The sequence below is a fragment of the Haemaphysalis longicornis genome, unplaced genomic scaffold, assembly GCF_048455015.1.
Source record: "Haemaphysalis longicornis isolate Haplotype H1 unplaced genomic scaffold, Haemaphysalis longicornis Haplotype H1 scaffold_19, whole genome shotgun sequence".
Taxonomy (NCBI): domain Eukaryota; kingdom Metazoa; phylum Arthropoda; class Arachnida; order Ixodida; family Ixodidae; genus Haemaphysalis; species Haemaphysalis longicornis.
In genome coordinates, this window is record NW_027526288.1 from 2541918 (window position 1) to 2557178 (window position 15261).

Consider the following 15261-nt stretch of genomic DNA (forward strand, 5'->3'; position numbering starts at 1 on the left):
GCCCGTTCTGTCTGTTCAATGTCCTTGTAGTCTTCGCACCCAGAACTGATGCACGTACCAATGAGCTCTTGAAGAGTGGTTGGAAGGTAAAAGTGGCTATGGTGCAGCTGTTCCACAAATAGAAACAGAAAATCCGGGGTGGTTGGGTATAAAACAGATTTTCACCCAAAGGCCAAGTTGGGCATAAAACAGCACATCATCCTATCCTAACGCCGAATGCAAACACAAAACAGTGCGGCACTTTTCTGCTGCATATGTAGCAATTATTTGGAAGTAGTCTGTACCTCCCTTGCCGACATAAATATAAGCGAAGCAGGCATCATAAGTGGGTAGCACAGGTCACAGCTGTAACTAGAGCTTCTATGTACAGTTAAAAAGCATTGTGCGTTTCGTTGTTCGCCCTTCGCACAAACTTACAACTACATGCTCAATAAATTCTTCTGAACGGAACAGACATATACCGACACACGCCAAAATATGCGACTACAGATCCCACAGGCTAGAATGCACTACTAACATACTGAAGCGGAGCTTGCACGCTCTAGTAGAATGTAAAACCAGGTTGAAGCACACTAGGTTATCTAGAAGTTCTGAGTTATTAGTCACTACTGCTAGGCATATTCCAACACAACTATGAGATAAAAGTGACGGCCGGAAGCACGCCGGGCAATACACGAAGCAGCACAGGCACCAATGTCGAAAGCTTGCAGGAAGCGTAACGCTCGCCTTCCACTCTCAGATTACTTGGCACAAACTGGTGGTGGTGCTGCACCAAATGCACCACGTGAGCCAACTTCACACAAAGATCGCACGGAAAACACTCAGCAGCAGTTTGAAGAAAGCAACCAGCAAGAAGGGCACATTGCAGGAGCTTCCAAATAAAGCTGGGCTACTGATTCACTGTAGCTCGGCAGACGCGTCCTGTTGGTGATGGGCAGCACAGCTGAGCGAAGCGACTAAAACCTGACCGCAACACGGACGTTGTTCAGCGCGCGTTGCAAGTGTTGCCAGCGTAGCCAGGCGTAGCCGTGAGGGGCAGCGTTCAGCGTCGGTTGCGGTCAGGACGAAGCAGTGTTGCCAGCACGCGTTTGTACAGTATGCTGGCAACAACGTCCGTGTTCCAGTCAGGTTTTAGTCGCTTCGGCACCGTGCCCCGCCCAGGAACAACAGCAGCAGCAGCGTGAGCGACATCGCAGGAATCCAGCGTAGCCGCCGTAAGGCGCCGCCGACCGAAGCGCCCCCACCGCGCGTCGGCCGCCGTCGGAAGCGTGGCGGCGAGGCCGTGGCTAGGGTGCCTCGATGCGCGCCCGCTCCGCGGAGCTGGCGCGCATCCAGGCACCCTAGCCGTGGCCTCCGCGATTTGCTGCCGGCGGCGCGCCGTCGCTCGCCGCCGGTAGCCGATCGCGGAGGCCACGGCGAGGCTCCTACGCCCGCGACGGGCGGCTTTCCCGCAGCAATCCGGATAACAAGATGGCGGGTGGTCGCGCAACTCTTAGCTCCCTGCGGGAGCTATATAGAGGAACTCTACGTCGCTTCAGCTAACAGCGCCGCCCGTGGTGAAACGCTCGTCAGTGGAATGCCAGTGGCGGTCAGCGCAGTATCCATGCGGCATATGCCTCCGCCAGGGGGGTAAAGCGAGCTCCGAGACCCATAGAGATAATATACTGACTCTAGAGGGAAAGCGCGCCGCTGAGCCAATGCATTCGAACCGTACGACACACAGTGGCAGACATGATACAACGATCTGAATGTTGCCAGCTGAGCTTTTGCTTACTAAAAACGGCGAAAGCGATGGGTTGTAATCTGGCAACGTGCTACTGTGGCGTTTCCGCGTCCGGTTAGCGAAGCATGCCGGGATTAATTTTAACATGGCGGACCGCTGGCCAGGCGGATTTTGTGTAGGCGGCGTCGACAGGATTGCGTAGTTATCTCCTGTTGGTAGGTAACCGACGTGTTTTCGGTTTAGCGTGTGACGTATATGTACCGAGACTATTTGAGCAAGATGCGGCAACGCTCACACAACACTTGCGCGCAAGCTCGAATGCGACTGATCGGATGCGCTAGGACGCCAAGGAATCAGCTGATCCATACTGGGGCGCACAGAAAAATGAATCTCCGTCATGATATCCGGGCATTTTTGCGCTGTGCCGCGTTATTTGCCATTCTGTAACATTTTGCGAGTCGCTCAATGCTTTTCAAACGAAGTGAAGTGAACTGTGGCGTTAGCTGAATCCAAAACCTTCATTGACGCACACACAAAAAAACCGTAAGGGCATGGGCCAACGCTGATATTGCCGGTGAGTCGCGACCCTTTGAAGCAAAGGAACGAAAGAGCGCGGTCGATCGCGGGCCAACGGAGTGGCAGAATGCATGCCAAGGGAGTATGCTAAGTACAGTCAGCGGCATGACCCGTCTTCCTTTCTGTCTGTGTTCGTCAAGTTCTGGCTGCTTTCCACCACTACAAAAGAAAGCTTGCGGGACTGAATGGGCAGTAATTTGCCGAACAGAACGCGCGAGGAGAGAACATTGACTTATTGACTTATTGTGACTGATTAAAAAAGAAACCGCATTTCGTTACCCATTTTTTCGTTCTACCTTCACGAACGTTTGCGCGAAAGTTCGAAGCACGGAGAGCTGTAAGAAGTTCCATGAATAAAACAACTGGAACCGAACGATTATAAAAGCTCCTTTTATTTCTCTTCCAACGGTAACGATCGCTGGCTGCCATCCCGTAGCCTGTAGTGAACTTGCGGTTGTCAAGGTCAGATCGGAATCGCTGTTCCGGCGTCAGTTCAGGGGCAATAAAGGCGTGAAGAAACGAATGACAGCCTCGCAAGCGCCCGGGGAGGCACTTGCTCTGCGCGTGCATCCGAGTAGTACCAGTTGTACACGTTTTGCACGCACGCACTGCGCAAGTCAGGCGCAAGGGCCTCTCCACTTTCTAGCACACTTAAATAAAATCGAAACCAAAACTGAACTACGCACCGACTCTTCGTTCGCTAATTAGAGCTTAATTAGACTAAAAGTTTTTATATAGCTATTTTTAATTACTGAGGCAATTATTTGTTACTATTTTTCTTCAGTTCTTTGTTTTACGTAATTATTACTGAACAACTTTTTTAGAGGGCTGAATACAATTGATCTGGCAACCATGGGAATTGTATCATGTCGGCGCCTCCAGCTCAGATCTGCGTGCGTGCAAAACGTGTACAACTGGTACAACTCGGATGCACGCGCTGGGCAAGTGCCTCCCCGGGCGCTTGCGAGGCTATCATTCGTTTCTTCACGTTAAGCACCCTATCTACTGCCCCTGAACTGACGCCGGAACAGCGATTCCGATCTGACCTTGACTACCTCAAGTTCACTGCAGGCTACGGAGTGGCAGCCAGCGATCGTTCTCGTTGTAAGAGAAATAAAATAAACTTTATAATCGTTCGGTTCCAGTTGTTTTATTCATGGAACTTCTTACAGCTCTCCGAGCTTCTAACTTTCGCGCAAACGTTCGTGAAGGTAAAACGAAAAAATAGGTAACGGAATGCGGTTTCTTTTTTAATCAGTCACAATAAGTGAATAAGTCAATGTTCTCTCCTCGCGCGCTCTGTGCGGCAAATTACTGCCCATTCAGTCCCGCAAGCTTTCCCTTTGAATTGGTGGAAAGCTGCTAGAACTTGACGAATACAGACAGAAAGGAAAACGGGACACGCCGCGGACTGTATTTTGCATACTCCCGCACACTCCCTTGGCATGCATTCTGCCACTCTGTTGGCCTACGATCGACCGTGCTCTTTCGTTTCTGTGCTTCAAAGGGCCGCAACTCACCGGCAATATCAGGGTTGGCCCGTGCGATAACGTTTTTTTTTTTTTTTTTTGTCTAAAGGTCTTACATTCAGCTAAAGCCACAGTTCACTTCACTTCGCTTGAAAAGCATTGAGCGACTCGCAAATTGTCACAGAATGGCAAATAAAGCGGCAAAGCGCAAAAATGCACGGAGATCATGACGAAATTTTTTTTTTTTTTTGTGCGCCCCAGTACGGATCAGGTGATTCCTTGGCGTCCTCGCGCATGCGATCAGTCGCATTCGAGCTTGCGCGCAAGTGTTGTGTGAGCGTTGCCACATCTTGCTCAAATAGTCTCAGTACATATCACTCACACGCTAAACCGAAAACACGTCGGTTACCTACCCACAGGAGATAAACTGTCGACACCGCCTACATAAAATCGGCCTGGCCAGCGGTCCGCCATGTTACAATTAATCCCGGCATGCTTCGCTAGCCGGACGCGGAAACGCCACAGTAGCACGTTGCCAGATTACAACCCATCGCTTTTGCCGTTTTTAGTAAGCAAAAGCTCAGCTGGCAACATTCAAATCGTTGTATCATGTCTGCCACTGTGTGTCGTACGGTTCCAATGCATTGGCTCAGCGGCGCGCTTTCCCTCTAGAGTCAGTATATTACCTCTATGGCCTCCGCATACGCCGCATGGATAGATGGGCGCAATCATCGTTCACTCCTTGACTTCGCCCGCGAAGCGAACATTTTCATTTTCATCTGATCACCATCAACTCATATCCCCATATATATGCTCTGTGTGAAAATAAACGTTCACAAAAACATAAAAGAAAAGCTTCGCGTTCAAACATCGTCGTCGTTAGACAGAGGGATGGATGATTTTTGTTTAATTTTGCACTTCCATGCACCCCTCTCGCAATCCTAACTGCTTCCAGCGTGTCGGAAATGCGTCTGCGATGGAGGACTCGGGCTGATGCATCCCTATTTCAGGCAATTAGTCACACGTTTTTGGTTTCTTCACAGGGCATTACCCGATTTTTAGGTACTCGGCAAAGAATACCGAAGCATTAAAAACACAGTCTGACGTTAAAGCTGACACATTTTTTAACTATCGGTGGCAGCCTCTATTCCACACAGGTGGTAAAATGTGAAGAGGAGGGTGGATGATTTGTAGCTTGGGCTGGCTCTAGCTAAAATGACCACTACAAACGGGGAGTTTTGTTTCTGCTCTCAGGCTTCCATTCTGTCACAGTGTCGCTCACCAAAACCGAAGGCACAAAGCTCATGGTTACAGAAAGGAATTGTAAACTAAGTAAAGATTTATGTCGGGCTAGTTGGTGTGACATGATTTTGAAGGTAAGTTGCGCTTGTTGTGAACTCTGAGACAAACACGGGAAAAATGTAGACTTCCCGCCGTCTTCCCGTGAAAGTGTACGTTTTTTCCCGTGTCCGTCCAAGTGTTCACAACAAGCGCAACTTACCTTCAAAAGTGTAAACTGCCGCGACGTTTGCACGGCCACATGGCAATCAATTTCGTACGTATAATGCCTTTCTCTTCAAAGCACACGTATCTCGGAGCCATGAAGAGAAAACAAAAGTTTGTTATATTCGAAATATTAGGTGTTTCATAGTACCCCAAGCGATTTCCCGGAAGCAAATGATGCTTTATTCAATGAGAAAGAAGGCAATTTAAGCCAAATTTTTAAATCTCCCGCTAAAATTGCACATTTGGTGAAGTGAACATTGGCGTCGTACGAGCCGGTCCATGAAACAGATACTTAGTATGTCGACTCCATATAGCACTCACACGCGGGAGTCAGACAGGAACCGAAACTCGTGCCCAAACCGAGACGGCGGCCATTTTAAAAATACTAGTAAAACCTAGTGCACCCGTAGCCCTAGTCATGGAATCGCCTGATCCGGAGAACAAAACTCTCGCCGAGGAGCTAGGGCTTGCATTTAACAACCTCACACCACTTGAACGCTCAATGCTTCTAAGTGCACGAGCGGCAGGAGTTGTGGGATACGCGGTGGACGGGAAAGCGACCATTCCGCGATAGCCACAACAGACGAACGCCCTGCCGTCGGCACCACTGCCTCGTCAGCACCGTCGCGACGGACGAATACAGACTGGTTCGTATGTTCCGTATTTTTATTACGGTTAATAATAGTTCAATTTCAGTAGCAGTATCGCTTATGCCAGTTAGCCGGTGTCGTGTATGGAAAGCCGTTCGCGCGAGCTCTCTGCTCCGACCAGAAAGTTACGAGCGTCAATGCGCGGTGTGTACGGCTTTTTCCTCCAAGGTCAGAGCGCTTTGACGTCGATTTGACGAAGTCGGCGATGAGCGCCAGCATGTCCCAGGAGTGAGCTAACGTAAGGGTCCCTGCCGTAATCACTTCGTCGGAAATGAAGCGAGCACACTCATACTTCCTTTAGCTCCCTTCCTCCTCCGTCTGCAAAGTTCACAAAACGTAGCCACTTGCTTCGCCGCGGTTCGTCGTTTGGCTGCACATGAAAGCAGATCTCTTCACCGGCGGGGATGTCGCACTCCCTCGACGATTTGCCCGTACTACATGGGCATTTCAAAACGCAGCAACGAAATTTCATTGTAAAGTACTCGAACAAACTGAAGTTTTCAGTGGTTGTAAACTAGAAACGAGCTCGTAACGACAGCAGCAAGCCAACACCATTCGAAACTTATGCGACGACTGGCACTATCTCGTCGCTTCTTGCTGTTCCTTACTCCCCTCGTTTCTATTTTTACCTTTGCTGGTTGGCGATATTACGGCCAACCTCCTGTGAAGGGATTACGATACGAAGCAAGGTCGCGGCTGTGCGTGCTGGAACGGTTCGTTGGCCCCGAAGAGCCTCGAACCCGAAAATTCGTCTGCGCGACGGCGAGATGTCGAGCTCGGCCGGCGGTAGTTTCGCACGCATTGGCGCTCACGCTTGCGTGTTCGTTCGGAACTTCAACCGTTTACTCCACCGTTCTTTGTCATAAAAAGAATGTGCAGTATGTTTCACGGGCATATAGCTCGCTATGCAAACTGTAAGCCCTGCCTAACATGCGTTTGCTTTTGCCGGCCTCCGCCAATCGCAGAGCATTCTGGAGTGACATCATAGGTTCTGTTGCGGAAAATGAGCTGGTGGGTCGCATGGTCATTTCCTTTTTTCCTAATTATGTAGCTTATTTGAGCGAAATTTGCGTTATAAGTGGTGTCGTTATGGTTCTAACGAGGCAATTTTCGAATGAACCAAACTTGTGTTTTCTCTTCATGGCTCCTTTAAGGGTGGCGTGGAAATCGTAGTCATTGAAACCATGCAGTGATGATAGTTTAAAGTGATAAAAATTAATAATAATAATAATATTTTTACTCCTATTCAGGTCACGCAGAGCCAGGCGCCGAGCAGCGGAAAAAGCGCTCATGTAAATGTAGTCCGTTCCCCAACTTAGAAGCGTCCAACAAGTTTACGTAGCCGTTAATGATTTTAAGAAAGAAATTAATACTAATAACATTAGTTTCATTCGTACTCAGATCGGGTGGAGCCAAGCGCAGATCACTGCAAAAAGCTCTCACGCCATTGCAGCCCGTACCCAACATTAAAAGCGTCCGACAAGTCTAAGAGCCCAACACATCTGTCTATACTTCGTTTCACCGCACATATCCGCTCACAACACCACCAAAACATTCAAAGCACCGAAGCAAGAATGGCCAAAACAACAGGAGCCTGCGTAGACCAATACACCGGCTCATTCCACTAACAAAGGGAGCACCGAGTGGTGGCGCCACCCGTTCAGCTTCCCGGTCCCTATAGACCTTATGCAAAAACTGGCGCCCTCTCGCGGGAACCGCGTACGCTTCCGCCCTGTTGGGGGATTCCCGGATCTCCGGATACCGCAATATACATGATAGCCCGGGGTTAGCGACGCGCACGTCGGCAGTTATTGTTGTCCAAGATGCTTAAATACTGTCGTGTAACTTGCTTTGCACAAAGATGATACGAGAACGACCACGGAAACAGCGGACACATCTTTTTTTAAATGCAGAGCATTTCATTTACTTACGATGTCACCCGCGTTGACGTCCATAGTCCGCACCGCACCCCTCCCTGCTATGTAGAAAAAAGAAATACCATCCGGCGCCAGGTTTCGATTCCTCGACCCTGCGGGCGGAACGCAATGTACATGGTGCTCCAACCACCGCGCCACAAAGCCGACACAGAATGGAACGCTATGAACGCGCCTTATATCGTTGACTCATTCAAATTACTGCTGACGAGCGCTCTCTCGTCAGCAGTTGCCACAAGTGCAACAACATTAGCGTAACGCAAACTACTTAACGTCGTGCGCCCCCGGAAATGCTCTGCATTTGGTCGTGCCCCTCGCGAGGGGGATGTTTCAATGCGTCTTCCTACTGGCCAGTACACTCGTCGCCATCTGTCGGATGTTGTGCGAACCCTTTGCGGCTGATGGCGCGCGATTTGAAACGACATTTGCGAATGATCAAACGGAAAGGCTCTTCAAGAAATAATTTTTTAATTCGCAACAGAAGCACGATTCGAGCCCTGCGTGAAGTCGCTTGCGGGTGTCGACCTCCCTTCGCGCAGTAATATTATAGCTAGATCTCATGCATAGTCACGAAACGAATAATATGTGCAGGGCTAAAAAAGTCCCAGAGTGAGCTATTTTCTAGCCCAGTATTTGCCACCGAGCACTCCTGCATGCTGGTAGTTTAGGCGCACTGCATCGGTCAGTTCGTACTTTATAGTGTGGGATGAGTTTTGAGTCTGCCGTTCGTGCTTTGCGCGCCGGTGTTTTCTTTTTATTCTGGACGTTCTGTGGGCTTTTATGGAAGTACTACGCATTCTTTCGTTTGCCAAACGTTACGGAAAATAAGGGATCCGCGAGAGTTGCAACCTTCACGTAGCGCCATGACTAGCGCAAGCAACGTACGTAGTAACCCGTGTATCGGTCATTTACCGCTCGTCGCCTGCTGTTCGACCGTAGCCTAATTTCCCAAGATCAAATTTTTTGAGCGGAATTTTCTAAGTGGTAGGGTGCACCCAATTTTGTTGTCCAGGGCGCGAGCAGGGGACGCTCAGCGGTCGCCGCGAAGCACGCGTTCACGAGCGCTCGGCGTTTTCTCGCTCTTTTTTTTTTTTTTTTTTGCTAAAGCGTCCGCGTGTGCTGGGGACGCTCGGTGGTCGCCGCGAGGCACGCCCTCACCAGCGCTAGGGAATCTATTGGTAATTTAATTATTCATTGCCGATTTATTGGTAATATATTGGCAATGTTTAACGCGTTACACGCCACACGCGTTACGCGCTACACATCACGGCCAGCTACAAAAGCTCCGCTGTTAAAAATTCCAGGTATGCAATTTATTTTATGAAGTGTGTTTTAAATGCGGAGCATTTCTTAGGCTCGCGATGTCACTCGTCGATGTTGTCGGCGCCGTCCACACGCTCACTGCACATGCGCGTCGCGTCGAGGCGCAGGTGCGCGTCTCTCCCCCGTACCCTCCTCGCTCTCAACAACAGGTGCGGCGGTGCGGGAGGAGCGCGTGTACCCCGTGCGCTCCGTCGCTCTCAACAACAGCTGCGGCGGTGCGGGGGGAGCGCGTCTGTGCGCGCATGCGACGTAGCTACCCGTGCGCTGCGTCGCGCCCAACAGTAACGGTGGCAGGGCGTGTACACGTGATAACGGCGTGGTGGGTGGGTGGAAAGTTCGCGCGCTTGTGTACGGAAGTGTGCGCATGCGCGTCTCTCCCCTGTACTCCTCTCCCTCGAACGCGGGTGGTGTGTATATAAGCGGCGGAGCGCGCGTTCGGAATTCAGTCAAGGGCGTCTTTGCTTGGCTTTCGCTTGACTTGACGCTTTGCTTGACGGCACCAAGCAATAAAGACAGACTTTAACTTTACACTCCTTGCCTTCGCTTCTCCTTCATTCAATAAATAAGAATAATAAAGACGAAATAATAATTAAGCATTCGCAAACCATACCCAATTACGCAACATTCACGCGATACCCCCACCACTCTGCGACGCATTTACTCGAGTTCCCCCCGTGGGAAGATGCGGGCGGGTTTTTTTTTTTTTTTTTTGCAGGTTTCCTCTGCGTCCCAGAGGATCCTTAGCGTATAGCTATATCGCAGAGTGCCCCCCCCCTCCTCCCCCATTTCTAACTCAGGGCAGCCCGCATCGGCTCGAAGCGTTTCAGGAATGACCGCCTGAGAAACCCGCACGATGCGAACCAACACGGATGTACTTTCAATGTTTTCGTTCTCAAACCCCCCCCCCCCCCTAACCCCCACCAAAAAAGGAGAAGAAACGCGACAGCCTCCAAAAGCTTCCCTGCCGGTGCCTCCCTGACTGCTTTTTCGATGCATAATGCGTATTTACGAAGTCGCTCACAAATGTGGGAAACAGGAAAGGGTTCATAGATCACTCGCCGCTCATTTGGCAGCGCTTAAATATGAATATAAAAGGATCGCCAAGCCCAGAAAGCCCCTCACACGCTCCGTACCAAGCAATCCCGCGACCGCCATACCCCAACGTGGTGTCGCCTGCTCGTTTCGTTTTTCTTCCGGTAGATGGCGGCACTTTTGCATAAAGTCTATACCTTCACCCCCCAACGGTTTAATCTCCGTTGGCAAAAAAGCCAAGGCGCCAAGAGTACATTTATACACTGCAGGCTTCGCCCCTCCCCAGTTTTCACGTTAGTGGAGATGGCCCGGGATTTTTTCGTGAGGCTGGTCATGAGGACTCGGTCACTGGTTACGGTATCAGTGTAAAGACCACAGTTTGTATAATTGGTTGTAGCTCTTTTTGTCGTCTTTGTGGCACGCCTAAAATTGTAGTCAATGTTATGTGTGTATTGTTTATGGGCAACGCTACGGCGACCGGCAGTTATAATAACCTCTTGTTTATCATAACGAACCATGCTCAGGAAACCAGAAAAGGTGGATTTTAGTCAAATGAGTTAGCAGAAGTGATATAAACGTCCGTTGAAGAAGGGTATCCTTAGAGGTTGGTTGGTGGGTTTCTTGGTTTCTTTCAAATCGGCCGCATAACAAAGGTGGAATTGGAAGATAAGCTGTCTGCCAAATAGGGCTGTGACAATTAGGGCTATTTACAAACCAAAATATTGATATAAAGGGAAAATAAAAACAAAATATGAAAGTGTAAATTACAGTAACCAAGAAAAAAATATTCAAAGCTCTGAAGTAGCCTATGTACTTTGAAAGCGAAAAGCGAGGTGTACCTAATAACCTATTTTCTGCCGTCTTTACGTCTCTTTCTTTGCTTTCATATCTTTGTTTTTTGGTGCGAAACACTCCCGCAAGCGTCATTTAAAAAGAAGCCTATTACTCCAGGTACAAACCTTATAACCATCGTGCGCTCAAGGTCTAGCAAACGAACGGGCGGTTCTCCGCGCCGAGGGAAGCCCCACCGACCACTGTTCGGCCACCAAAAGTATTACCTGGCGGCGGCGAATATTCCACAGATAAAGCGCCTCATCACTGGTTTGTTCCCAGGGAGGGTTTCCAAAAGGGGAATACAGGAAAAGAGTAGAGCCCGCGCTCGCCCAGACCGGACGAGGTCTTCACAAGGAGCCTCCTTGGGTCTTCACCATCACCGCACGCCCGGGCAGCATGACGTCAGTCCCAAAACCATGACGTGTTCACACGGTGTAGCAGCGCGCGCCAACCACAGCCAGCGCGTCGGCTACGTCACGGGAGCCCCGACGTCGGCAGTTTGGGGCAAGTAGCACATGATGTCATGCTGGCCCGCTCTGGGCTTTCTCGTGCGGGCAGAGATTAAAATGGCTTTAGAATATGTTATACTGAACGGCTACTGTTGAAACTTGCTGGGAGGTATCTCCTGATAAAAAGGAAGCATGTTACATAGTTATCTCAGCTTTGAAATTTCGTGTCACTACTCCTTTAAGGCTGTGCTGACAGTTTTCAACGTGTATCGCGGGTTAGAACATGGGTAAAGACTCCGCATCGTGGTTCGAAGCGCGCAAGCTATCTGCGACTGCAGCGTCAATAGTTTTCTTTATCAATGCATTGATCGTTTTTGCTGAAGATGTTTTGTTTCTTTTTTATTTATTTCAGACCTTTTCACCGCTGTATTAAGTGCTTCACATGGCACTTGCGACAAGAGACAGAGTAATTTCCAAATTTTGCGTTCACGGTGCTCTGAACACAACATGCCACAGTTCGCCAGAATTGTCAAACTGCGGATGAGAAAAAAAAAGCAATGCCGTTCATAACACGGTACCATGCCCAAGAAGCATTGAATGTCGCAGTTCAGCCAATCAAGCGCAGTTAAGCAACACAAATGCGATCATTCCGCTAACATACAAACCGGCGAGCCTTCGTCAGCAGAAAGTCTTCGCCTGCGGCCACCGTACTTTGCAGAAGTTTACCTTGATTGTAGGTTTGTGACTCTGAGACAAGAACTAAGCAAAAAAGGCACTCTCCCCAACCCAGGTTGATAAGCGACGTCCATGTCTCGTATCCAGACACCACGCATAATTACCGCCCGAGTTGCCTACGCTTTCCGCCTCCCCATCCCACCCTGTATACGCGTGAATCTATCGCCTGGAGACAATTGCAGGCCGCTACTTTTCCAAATACCATCGCATGGAGTCACGTGTATACCCTGACACCTCCAAAGAGGGGGGAAGTGTTTCAGTTTGAGAAAAATTAGAAGTGGACTGGGGATATTATTGAGCCAATCTGGGGGCTCACCTGCCTTCAACCCTGTCCGGGAGGATATGTGAATATAGGAGGGGAGAATAGCATAGCGTAGAGAAAAGTATAGAGAGGTAAAGAGAGGGCAGAAAAGAAGTTCCGCCGCCGCGAAATACGGAAAATAGTTGCCGCTGTGACTGGGACCACCGCGCAAGAACCACAACGCAAACACAGTCTCCTGGCGTCATGCTGCTTCTGTGAGGGGGATCTCGACGGGAACGGTGGAGCGTAGAGGCGAGGCTGTGCTGTGAGGAGCTGTCCACGGCAGTACGATGTCAGGAGAGCTTGCTGGATGAAAGTTCAAGCAGACGAACGGATACTGGCGAGCGGGAGTTTGAGCTCGACGGCCCCACGCAGCAGAGCGCCAGCCGCCCCAAACAAACGCCCATGTCCCGCGACGTGTGGCCGGCAAAGATCGCGGACCAACCCGGCCGCACGGGAGAGAACGCAGAACACGTCCGCACCCCACCACGGCCGAAACCAAACTCCACGCATGCAAATGGCGCGATAACCGTACAACCCTTACTCTTCAAATTGTAGCCTGGGACGCCACCTGTGCTCAGGCGCTGCGGGCCGCTGTCTGAGGAAGATAGGCGTTTTCAGGATCTCCCACTTCCTGCCCTCTCTTCCTTAGTTTTGGACAAAGTGAAGTTGTTCATCAACATCATCTTTTCGCTCAAACGAAAAAGGTAATGAGGTTTGTGTACGCAGCCGTCACATGAAAACAACGCGCAATTTCATAATTTTTACAATGCCACTAATAAGGATCTTTCAAAATGTGAACTCCAAAAAACCAGCACATTTTATAGACACTTGCACTCTAAGCTGCACAGTCTAACATTCCCAGCGCATTGCTGTGTTCTCAACGCATCAGCTTGAAATTTCAACTTTCGTAAAGCCACACCACCGAAGGAAGGTGAGTGCTTCGGGAAGGCAGGGCTCTGCCGTTGGCCATTATTCTTTACACTTACCTCGTGCTGGGCAGCTCGGTGGTCAGGACGGCCGGCGCCCCAAGTGGATTGAACCATTGCACTACGGTTCGTTAACGCTTGCCACTTTCCCAAAGTGGGGAAGCTGGGGCATTTAATTTTTGGTAGTGGGGCATGGCGTCTTCGCCTGCCCCACCCATTTCAAATCCAAAATGAGAACGGTTTTGTTCCGTGACAACATTGCTTCACCCGCTACGGGCTCACGCTCTTTTCAATGGAAACCTCAAGGTGACCAACGTTCGCACTTTTACACTGCAAGACCGGATTGCGGATTAACTTCTGCACTATTTTATTTATATTTACCAGTAATAAGCTCGATGGTGCGACACTTTTGCCTTTTTGTTACACGGTGATTCAGAGGAGGAGGCGGAGAAAAAAATTAGTGAAAAGTCTCTGAAAAAGGATGACCTGCGAAGCTGCACGGCCTCCACGGAGGGCAATAAACAAAACACATTTGTTTGTAATATACGCCTGAGCAACTTCCTGGCCAATTACCTCAATAAAATTTGGGATGACCGGAGCTCTATCATAACGGACAAACGTAGAGCTGTCCCCTTCCTTCCTGCATCCTAGACATCTTACTGTTTGTGTAACACGACAACCCAATCCACTCAACCACTGAGGATACCGGACCGGTCGCATTGGGCTGTTTGACGGCCACGTTTGAACATAACGCCAACACAACGGACACGTCATCAGTGAGGGCATGAAACAGCTGCGCGTGCCCCCCCCCCACCTCCTGGTCGCATTGGGCTGTTTGACGGCCACGTTTGAACATAACGCCAACACAACGGACACGTCATCAGTGAGGGCATGAAACAGCTGCGCGTGCCCCCCCCCCCCACCTCCTGGTCGCATTGGGCTGTTTGACGGCCACGTTTGAACATAACGCCAACACAACGGACACGTCATCAGTGAGGGCATGAAACAGCTGCGCGTGCCCCCCCCCCCCCCCACCTCCTGGTCGCATTGGGCTGTTTGACGGCCACGTTTGAACATAACGCCAACACAACGGACACGTCATCAGTGAGGGCATGAAACAGCTGCGCGTGCCCCCCCCCCCCCACCTCCTGGTCGCATTGGGCTATTTGACGGCCACGTTTGAACATAACGCCAACACAACGGACACGTCATCAGTGAGGGCATGAAACAGCTGCGCGTGCCCCCCCCCCACCTCCTGGTCGCATTGGGCTGTTTGACGGCCACGTTTGAACATAACGCCAACACAACGGACACGTCATCAGTGAGGGCATGAAACAGCTGCGCGTGCCCCCCCCCCCCCCACCTCCTGGTCGCATTGGGCTGTTTGACGGCCACGTTTGAACATAACGCCAACACAACGGACACGTCATCAGTGAGGGCATGAAACAGCTGCGCGTGCCCCCCCCCCCACCTCCTGGTCGCATTGGGCTGTTTGACGGCCACGTTTGAACATAACGCCAACACAACGGACACGTCATCAGTGAGGGCATGAAACAGCTGCGCGTGCCCCCCCCCCCCACCTCCTGGTCGCATTGGGCTGTTTGACGGCCACGTTTGAACATAACGCCAACACAACGGACACGTCATCAGTGAGGGCATGAAACAGCTGCGCGTGCCCCCCCCCCCCCCCCACCTCCTGGTCGCATTGGGCTGTTTGACGGCCACGTTTGAACATAACGCCAACACAACGGACACGTCATCAGTGAGGGCATGAAACAGCTGCGCGTGCCCCCCCCCACC

The 15261-nt window shown here is 50.5% G+C and overlaps 1 non-coding gene across 1 annotated transcript; it reads left to right on the forward strand.

Annotated features, from left to right (window-relative positions):
- The first annotated feature begins 13513 nt into the window (after positions 1 to 13513).
- Positions 13514 to 13675, forward strand: LOC144166834 (U1 spliceosomal RNA). The gene has a single exon (XR_013321780.1). It is a non-coding gene; the product is annotated as a U1 spliceosomal RNA (small nuclear RNA).
- The last annotated feature ends 1586 nt before the right edge of the window (positions 13676 to 15261 follow it).